This window comes from Electrophorus electricus, chromosome 4 (assembly GCF_013358815.1).
Source record: "Electrophorus electricus isolate fEleEle1 chromosome 4, fEleEle1.pri, whole genome shotgun sequence".
NCBI lineage: Eukaryota > Metazoa > Chordata > Actinopteri > Gymnotiformes > Gymnotidae > Electrophorus > Electrophorus electricus.
The window spans coordinates 4,781,477-4,791,476 of NC_049538.1; the positions used below are offsets into that span (position 1 = coordinate 4,781,477).

The following is a 10,000-nucleotide window of genomic DNA, read 5'->3' on the forward strand; positions in this document are numbered from 1 at the left end:
GCAGGTGTCTGAATGATCACCTTTGACAGGACAGGTGTCTGAATGATCACCTTTGACAGGACAGGTGTCTGAATGATCACCTTTGACAGGACAGGTGTCTGAATGATCACCTCTGACAGGACAGGTGTCTGAATGATCACCTCTGACAGGACAGGTGTCTGAATGATCACCTCTGACAGGGCAGGTGTCTGAATGATCACCTCTGACAGGGCAGGTGTCTGAATGATCACCTTTGACAGGACAGGTGTCTGAATGATCACCTCTGACAGGGCAGGTGTCTGAATGATCACCTCTGACAGGGCAGGTGTCTGAATGATCACCTTTGACAGGACAGGTGTCTGAATGATCACCTTTGACAGGGCAGGTGTCTGAATGATGACGTCCTATGACAGGTTAGATGTTTGTGTCTCGCACAAGCTAACGGCCACCTTCAGCACAACTCAGCTGTTGAATTTAGCGTCACCCCTCAACTGTTGAGTTTAGTTGTGTGCGTGTGTGTGTGTGTGTGTGTGTGTGTGTGTGTGTGTGTGTGTGTGTGTGTGTGTGAGAGAGAGAGAGAGAATGAGAACGAGAACCTTCTTGATTTTGGTAAGGTGTGTGTAAATCACCTGACAGGTAATTACATCACTGTTGACATTTTCTGTTGATGCCTTGGAGGATGTTACATTTGCAGTCTTGGCTCGCACTGTGTGTGTGTGTGTTCTCTCTTATGAAATACGGTCTGCCATTTGTAACAAATTAAAGGCACAGTAAGCGTGTTCGCCAAGTTACATTACACATGACGTAATGTCTGGTATATATGTACATAACTTTACATACACACACCAGCAGTATAGAACATGAAACACAACAGGTTTAAGGCAACATATTAGCACTGTTTGTCTCTCGTTCTTTCACACCATACACCCACACCCACACACAGACAAGTATTACACATAGCAATAACATTCCAGTAATATTGGGTAGGACACCTTCAGGCATTTTGCGGGATGTCTCGCGTTGTCCCTGAGTGTACACAGGGCCGTATTCTTGTGGCCATGGTCCCTGCAGCAGAAGTGCAGAGTGCTCAGAGCTGAAAGGAGATCTCAGCAGTTTGAATAAGGATCCAGGGCCGGACTTTTGGAGGACCGCGCTGAGGGCCACATCACGATGCGCCACTTCAGCCAAATAACATCGGCCATTTCACAGGATTTCTGAATGTGTCATCGTTTTTGAGAATGCTGAGGGTCCGCTGCACTGTGGGAGTGTAACACAGGCCCTTGAATGTAAGCTGGAGCTTTGTAGATTGTTTGTTGACATTCTGGTTCTTGCATTTCAGTTTTGCTGATTCTCAGCATCATAAGCCATACAATGCTTCCCTCTCTCTCTCTCTCTCCCTCTCTCCCTCCCTCTCTCCCTCTCTCCCTCTCTCCCTCCCTCTGTTTCTCTCCGAGTGTGAAGTGAAAGCAGTCGAGAGTTTCTGTGGGAGAGAAGGGGGTGGAACTGAACACATCCAGGAGAGGTTAAGAGAATGTGTGTTGGGAGGGAGGGAGCGAGAGAGGCGGATGAATAGCTGTTATCGAGTGGGAGAAAAGAGGAGAAGGAGGGAGCATCTGTCCGCCTCGCTCTGTGTGTGTGTGTGTGTGTGTGTGTGTGCTGTTGGTGCATGCGCAGTACCTGGCAGTCCTCCTCAACACTGCAGAGAGGTCACTGTCTGTCAGTTCAGCTTCTCTCTCTCTCTCTCTCTCTCTCTCTCTCTCTCTCTCTCTCTCTCTCTCTCAGTCCATTCCTTTTTCCCCCTCCTCTGGTGCTTTTCCTCTGGTTTCTCTGCTGTCGTCTGTGCTTCTAAACATTCACCATGGCGTTGTGTCTCCCCAGCAGGGAGGACACACACCGTCTCCACGGTGAGGTGAGTGATGGGGTCTGCCTCGGCTATGGTGGGACGGGGCTGTGTGAAACTTTCTGGGGTGCTTGTCCGGGGTCTTTTAGTGCTCACTGGAGGTAGGACCAGACCAGAGAAACCCAGAGGAGGGGTGTCTGGGAAAACGAGCTTTAGCGAAAACATGTGTTTGGGTGTCATGCTTAGTAATGTCAGCACGATGCCTTCCAGAGTCCTGGTAACACACGGTACAGGACAGCTCCAGCTCCTGGCCGCCTGGGCTGACGCATCGTCCGTCTGTCCGCGTGACCTCTCAGTGTTGGCAGAGACGTTTCTCTGTGAGGCGTTTGCCGGTGTGATTGTGCTGGGTCTGTTGCCTTCAGGTGGTGGTGTTGGTGTGCTGGGTGGACTGTCCTTTGTGCGGGTGTGGGTGGTGTCAGTGTGTTGGGTGGTCTGTGCTGGGTGGTGTCAGTGTGCTGGGTGGTCTGTGCGGGTGGTGTCAGTGTGCTGGGTGGTCTGTGCGGGTGGTGTCAGTGTGCTGGGTGGTGTCAGTGTGTTGGGGTGGTCTGTGCGGGTGGTGTCCGTGTGTCCGGTGGTATTTGTGTGTGTGTGTGTGTGTGTGTGTGTGTGTGTGTGTGTGTGTGGTCCACTGCCCTTGTGTTATCAGTGCTGGTTTACTGCTCTGTGAATCACTGTCTAATCGAACAGCTTACCAAGAAGTGTTCAGATCCTGACAAGAAAAGGACAGGCATTATTCACTGTGCGCACACACACACACACACACACACACACACAAACACACACACACACACAAACACGCGCGCACACTCACACACACACACACTCACACACACGCACGTGCACACTCACTCACACACACACACTCACACACACACACACTCACACACACGCACGTGCACACTCACTCACACACACACACACACACACTCACACACACACACACACACGCGCGCACGCACACACACACACACAAGAAAAGGACAGGCATTATTCACTGTGCACACACACACGCACACCCACTCGCGCACACACACACACTCACACACACTCTCACACACACACACTCACACTCTCTCACACACACACACACACACACACACACACAAACATTCACTCACATATACATTCTCACGCTAGATGCACACATCTACTGTACAGTATACTGTCACTCATAGTAGGCTTATGGGAATGCAACAATGTAAGGAAACAAAATCTGTCTCTCTCACACACACACACACACACACACACACGCACACACACTTTTACACTCGTACACCCTCTGTCCCTCCATATCATGATTCTTCGCATGACCTTTGGTCTCATCAGAGCAATAGAAACTGATGGCAGGGTGTGCCGTGTGTCTGTGTGTGTGTGTGTGTGTGTCTCCTCCTGTGCTGTATCTGGGGGTGAGTGCATCTATATGTGTGAAGTGCAGTGAGGTACGGCGCAGTGAGCTACATATCAGGTAAGTGAGGCACGGTGCAGTGAGGTACAGTGCAGTGCTGTAGTCCTGTGAGCTGGTGCTGCAGGAGTAGAGTGGGTGGAGTGCTGGCAGGCACTGGGTAGGGTGGAGGTTGGTGGGTAGGGTAGGTGGAGGTTGGTGGGTAGGGTAGGGTAGAGGTTGGTGGGTAGGGTAGGGTAGAGGTTGGTGGGTAGGGTAGGTGGAGATTGGTGGGTAGGGTAGGGTAGAGGTTGGTGGGTAGGGTAGAGGTTGGTGGGTAGGGTAGGTAGAGGTTGGTGGGTAGGGTAGGTGGAGGTTGGTGGGTAGGGTAGGGTAGAGGTTGGTGGGTAGGGTAGGTGGAGATTGGTGGGTAGGGTAGGTGGAGGTTGGTGGGTAGGGTAGAGGTTGGTGGGTAGGGTAGGTGGAGGTTGGTGGGTAGGGTAGGGTAGAGGTTGGTGGGTAGGGTAGGGTAGAGGTTGGTGGGTAGGGTAGGGTAGAGGTTGGTGGGTAGGGTAGAGGTTGGTGGGTAGGGTAGGGTAGAGGTTGGTGGGTAGGGTAGAGGTTGGTGGGTAGGGTAGGGTAGAGGTTGGTGGGTAGGGTAGGTGGAGGTTGGTGGGTAGGGTAGGTAGAGGTTGGTGGGTAGGGTAGGTGGAGGTTGGTGGGTAGGGTAGGTAGAGGTTGGTGGGTAGGGTAGGTGGAGGTTGGTGGGTAGGGTAGGTGGAGGTTGGTGGGTAGGGTAGGGTAGAGGTTGGTGGGTAGGGTAGGGTAGAGGTTGGTGGGTAGGGTAGGGTAGAGGTTGGTGGGTAGGGTAGGGTGGAGGTTGGTGGGTAGGGTAGGTGGAGGTTGGTGGGTAGGGTAGGTGGAGGTTGGTGGGTAGGGTAGGTGGAGGTTGGTGGGTAGGGTAGGTGGAGGTTTGTGGTGGGTAGGTGGAGGTTGGTGGGTGGTATCATGTTCATGGAGAAAGGGGAAGGTAAAGGAATTCCATTCATCATCGCTGGCTTTCTCTTTTGAGAACATAAATTTTTAAATGATCAAATGAGGCTGAGGAATTTTGCCACTCTCATTCTTTCCACATCAGTGTTGAGGTCATGGGTGTTGAGGTCATTAGGACTAGCGCCCACTGTTGGGGCACCCTGAAGGCTTGGACCTGCCTCTGTTCTCTCTCCACTGCCTACATGGTCTACGTAGCCTCCCTTTCCCCTCTGCTCTGTCAGGCACTGACCACATCCTGCTCTGCTGACGCCGCTTTGAGTAGAGGATTTATGACGTCAAGGCCGTTGCTAGTGAGCTCAGACGCAGCCTGTTTGAAGCCCTCGGAGAGCAGTGTGACCCCTTATGTGTCTCTGTAACCTTACAGCACCTCCTACACGCTGGAGGAATACACTGCTGCTTCCCAAACTCCTCTGTGCTTTACTGTAGCTTCCTGAAAATCTCCGGGCAACCCTATAATATATCCTTCTATGGCATTTTATAGTACCCTACACACTTCTATGTAGTACTGTAGTTCCCTATAGACGTCTGTGTATTACTGTAGTTACTATTCCATAGTGTTTTGTGCAGTACAGGGCAGGAGTGCAGTACACACCTCTGACATTACTATCTAGATCAGCGGAGGACATTACTACTACACAGTTCCACTCTTGGTGGAACATATTGGGGAAATATCTGACTTTTATGCAGTACCGTTGGTATTTGGAGACAACTGTCCAGCTCTGTACGGGCCGCCGAGTTCTGGATCCCAGCAGCGAGCAGAGCAGGGGTGCGGAGATCAGAAAGCCAGAGAGCTCCTTCCATTAACTCAGGCCACGACCAGCAGAAATGCTGAATTATTCATCACTAGCAGACTGCGCCCGAGGATCACGTTTCTAGACAGCAGATGGACGCTCGGTCTCTCTCTCTCTCTCTCTCTCTTTCCCTCTGCTTCCCACTCCATCTCTCTCTCCCTCTCTCTCTCTCTTTCTCTCTCTCTCTCCCTGCCTCTCCCTCTTTCTCACCTCTCAACCATTATACTCCCCATACCGGTACACACTCTAATCTCTCATTCTTTCTCTCTCTCTCTCTCACTCACACACACAAGTCCACCATATTTGAATGTGCTGCTCTTTTACGTGTCTGTACAGCTCCACACTGGGGATCAGAGGGAGCTTTAGTGTGTCTGCTGGTGGAGTTTCTCTCCCAGTAGAACTGGCTCTCCGATGGCACACCTGGATTAGTTAATGATTCCATGTCCACAAGCACCTCTTTTGTAGTGCCAGGTGCTCATGGATCAAGTCTACCTGTTCTCCGCTTTAATGCAAACTGGCTTACAGCTGCTTTTAGTGTGTGAGGAGGAAAGAAAGAGAGGGATGGCATGAATGAGGGAAAGAGAAATGGAGTGAGGGAGGGAGGAGAGAGAAAAACAGATGCCAGAGAGAGATGCACATCACACTTAGCAAGGTTTCTCGCCAAGAGCAATATGTGCAACTGATACTGGACCAGAGAGACTCACACGACACTCATAAATTATAAAGACCATCGGAACTGCAGCCATCAAGCACATCCTGGGATTAGTACCAAAGCGCTGAGATTATTGAAAACCCTTCCTCACGATGAGGTATGTTGGTGTCTGCGTAATAACGCTCCCTGTAGGTTAGAACGTGCACTAGGCCTGTAAATAGATCTGGCAAGAGTTTATCTTCTCCCAGATGTACGTTAGGAAGCAAAACTCTGCTTTCACAGTAAGGTGATAATAGCTTACGTCTCCTGATGGATCCAATTAGCCAACTGACACCAGAAGTTAGCACGTCTCTGTCTATATTCGCCTAAAGAAGAAAATACAGCAGATATTCACACGGAATGCCGTTGGCAGACTTTTATTGTGTAAAACCGTTCTTAAGGGTAACGTTCTGTGCTACAGAGATTAAATTTGTTTATAGTGGCCCTGGAGCAAGCGTGTCAGATTGAAGCTGAGCTGTGGTTACCTCGCCACATCGACATGTTCGTTCAGAGTGGCATGTTCTGCTGGGCTGCAGTCTGGGTGACTGACAGCTCGTCCCATGGCCCATGACGTCTGAACAAAATTTACATGGCCACGCCCTCGAGGCCCTTATTCGGTTGTGCTGCTGGGTCCTGATTGGCCATGGCGCTCACAGCTGTGAATGAGTGAGGCATGAATGAAGAAACAAGTGAATGACGTCCATAAACCGTAACTCACCCTGAAGCTCCGCCCCCCAGATGTCACTCAAGTTCTCTGTAGGGGATCTGCAGTACTGGGCAAGTATGCGGCACATAGCGGACAGCCACGGTGCACAGGGAAGCCCTCGGAAGCACCCCCTTGTGGTGGAGTTATGGTATCTCCACGGCCCAGCCCTGGAACTGCGGAACAGCTGTACAACACGCTTGGTGGGCGGCGACACGTACCTCTCCTGGCCCTGACGGGACATCGGCTTGAAGGTATCATCAGGCTCCAGGATACGGGTTCCAAAGAGTGCGAAGCACTCTGGGTAAATGCTTCTGCCAAGTGCGGTAAACATCGGGGGGGTTGTTACCCTGGTCCGAGACGTTGTTGTTTGTTCATTTGTTTAAGATGTGGTGATGATTAGGTTTGTTAGGGGCACCTTCTCACACACAGCCATTTTTAAACAACGCAGGCCAGATCTTTCCACGGATGCTCGGTGTCTTACAGTACGAGATCAAGCCGACTGAAGTCGCTACGGTGAGCAGAGAGGAATGGCGTCTTCGCATGACCTGATTGGTCGGATGCCACGTACAGTACCGGCAGTGCCGGCAGCCTGCAGGCGCACCATATGCCGCTAACGAGGCTAGCATTGCGCAAACTTGGGAAGCGTTCGCTGGCGCGCTTCCGACAGGCTGCGAAATGGCCGGGGCGGGGCAGAGGGGGAGGGGAGTGGCTTCACTGCGAGCCGCTTCCCACGCACTCCCGCACGTGACATTCAGTCCAGCTGCCGTGAATGGGAACGATGGGTAAAGCAGCTCTGCACGCGAGCTGAACCGAGCGAGGATAGCGACCTTGATTCTAGTTCCCAGGTATGCAGATGCACGTGCCCCCAGATGGAGGATGAAGCCCCGCCTCTTACCCAGGTGAAGTGCTTTTGGCCTTTGCTGTAGTCTTTAGTTCCAGGCCTAACCAATCACACGGGACCTTGCTGATCAGGTGGTCTGTGCCCCATTCGATGGCTGAGTGGGTTCGATTAGAGCTGCAGGGCACCTAGCTGACGGTAGTGCAGGGGCAGTGACGTGTGTTTGTCCGTGATGAGAAGGGCTGCTTGTACAGGAAGGATTTCATTCATGTGACTTGCTACTCAAGTTTTCCTGCCACTGCATGCAAAAACAAGAAGAAGGTTTTGAGGCTTGGGGGGGGGGGGGGGGGGGCACAGCTCACCCCCCCCCTCTCTCTCTCTCTCCCTCTCTCTCTCTCTCTCCCCCTCTCTCTCTCTCTCTCTCTCCCCCTCTCTCTCTCTCTCTCCCCCCTCTCTCTCTCCCTCTCTCTCTCTCTCCCTCTCTCTCTCTCTCTCCCCCTCTCTCTCTCTCTCTCCCTCTCTTTCTCTCTCTCTCCCCCTCTCTCTCTCTCTCTCTCTCTCTCCCTCCCTCCCTCTCTCTCTCTCTCTCTCTCTCTCCCTCTCTCTCTCCCCCTCTCTCTCTCTCTCTCTCACTCTCTCTCTACCCCACACACCCCCTCTCTCAATCTCTCACTCCCCCTCTCTCTCTCTTTCTCTCCCCCCCCCTCTCTCTCTCTCACTCCCCCTCTCTCTCTCTCTCGCTCGCTCTCTCACATACTTCGTCAGCCACAGAACATCATACACAGAGACGCTTCAGAAGTGGTAAAAAAACAACCCAGACCAGTCGCAACCTGGAGACCCTCGTTTTTTGTCTAAAAATGCCTCGTCTACGCCTATGTCACATTGAATAGTCTTCAGTTTTTCTTTCTTGGCAGTGCAGTGCTGCCCATGTGTACCTCTCAATGATTTCTGATTCAACAATCCCCTGAACTTCTCATCGAGTCACTATGTGTGTGTCATAGCCCAGGGCCTCTTTCACGCGCTCTCTCTCTCGCTCTCTCTCTCTGTCTCTCCCTCTCTCTCTCACCCTCTCTCCCTCTCCCTTCAAGGTCGCAGGACTGGCTCCTGTGGGGGTTTAGAGGGTGGAGGAGGTGTTGATTAGGTGAGCAGGGTGTTTCTGTTTGTTTGTGTTTGTTTTTTACGGTAGTTGAACCGAATTGCACACGTGTATTTGAACGGCAGAAGAAAGCAGAGCAGAAGCAGATGTACAGAAGTGATCAGGCTCGGCTTTGCTTCCCAAACGCTGTGTGCACTCACTCAGAGTGCAGCTTACCACCGTGGCTAATGTCTCCATTGATTACTCAGCTCAGGATAATGCTATTAATGCTACACACACACCTCATAGCTGCAGTGGGGTAGAGTGAGTTCAGGGCTGGAGTAAGCATCAGATGACATGGCTATCTATTTGCTCTGATAGGACACACAGCAGGGTTAGATTATCTTACATTAATAATACACTCATCTCAGCAAAAGAGAGATCGGGGTAAGACGCTCTCTTTTCTCGCTCGGTGTGTCTCTCCTGGTATACAGGAGAATGCCGCTTGCGTAAGACTTCGCTCTGGCTAAGGGCGGCGAGGTCTCATGCTCTGTCTTCTGTCGGGTTTCTCTTTCAACATACCTTCTCTTCTCCATCATTCTCTTATTTCTCTCTTGAGTCAATGTTTTTTCTTCCGCCCCTTCTTGCCACAGCGTAAATCCTCTTTGCTCGTGTTATTGCTGTGTGTGTGTCATCCACTGACAGCCAGTGAAAGGTGCGTGGTTGGTATCCAGAGGCGCTGTGTTATAGTACTGCGCGTGTTGGGCTGTGATGGAGTACTTTAACTGAGCAGACTGTGACGGAGGGTCCGCTCCCCCAGCGCTGTGCAGGTGCTATCTGCAGTGCCTCACGGGCTGTTAGGAGCAAAACATGTTAGACGCACTGATGTATGTCGGTCTGATTATGAAGTGAGACATTTTGTGAAGTTAGAAAGGTTTGTTTGAGAGGTGCGTGTACGTGTAGTGGGCGTAGACTGAATCATAGCACGTTACAGGGGTGTGTGTGTGTGTGAGAGAGAGAGTGTGTGTGTGTGTGTGTGTGTGTGTGTGTGTGTGTGTGTGTGTGTGTGTGTGTGTGAGAGAGAGAGAGAGAGAGAGGGAATGTGTGTGTGTGTGTGTGTGTGTGTGTGTGTGTGTGTGTGTGTGTGTGTTTCATTCATCAGCTTCTGGATTTACTCTTGTCCTGCTGGGTCCATCTGTCACTGGTGGCCCGGCTGGGATCCACATGACGACTTCCTGTCTGACGCCATCACATGACGCAGTCGAGCTGCAGTGGCCGATGCAACGAAACTGCCCCTTCACCCTGGCTCTACATCCCACTGCGTGTATGTGTGTGTGTGTGTGTTAGAAGAGGAAAGGGTAGTGATGGAAAATTAGAAATTATACAACAAAGGAGAGAGACAGAGAGAGAGATCATGTGGTAACACCCCTCAGTGAGAGACGGTGAGTAACGCGCTACGCTAACACAGCCACTGCACTCTCACTATAGAGCAATAATCTTTATCTGATTAATACATTTATGCTTCTTATTACCCTTATCTTCTTTTTTCCTAGTTTAATATAATTTTTTGTCACTTCTTTTTTATT

General features: G+C 51.2%; 1 protein-coding gene across 3 annotated transcripts in view; it reads left to right on the forward strand.

Moving 5' to 3' along the window:
- Positions 1 to 10,000, forward strand: part of tanc2a (tetratricopeptide repeat, ankyrin repeat and coiled-coil containing 2a) — a 99,312-nt gene that overhangs the window by 45,873 nt on the left and 43,439 nt on the right. The window contains exon 1 of one of the 3 annotated variants that reach the window (XM_027021822.2): positions 1,742 to 1,888. The exons of 1 other annotated variant lie outside the window; for it this stretch is intronic. The gene's annotated coding sequence lies outside the window, so the exon portion shown is untranslated. Of the gene's footprint in view, positions 1 to 1,741; positions 1,889 to 9,803; positions 9,857 to 10,000 lie in introns of those variants that run through there. One more of the 3 variants, XM_035525340.1, reaches the window with a different exon arrangement.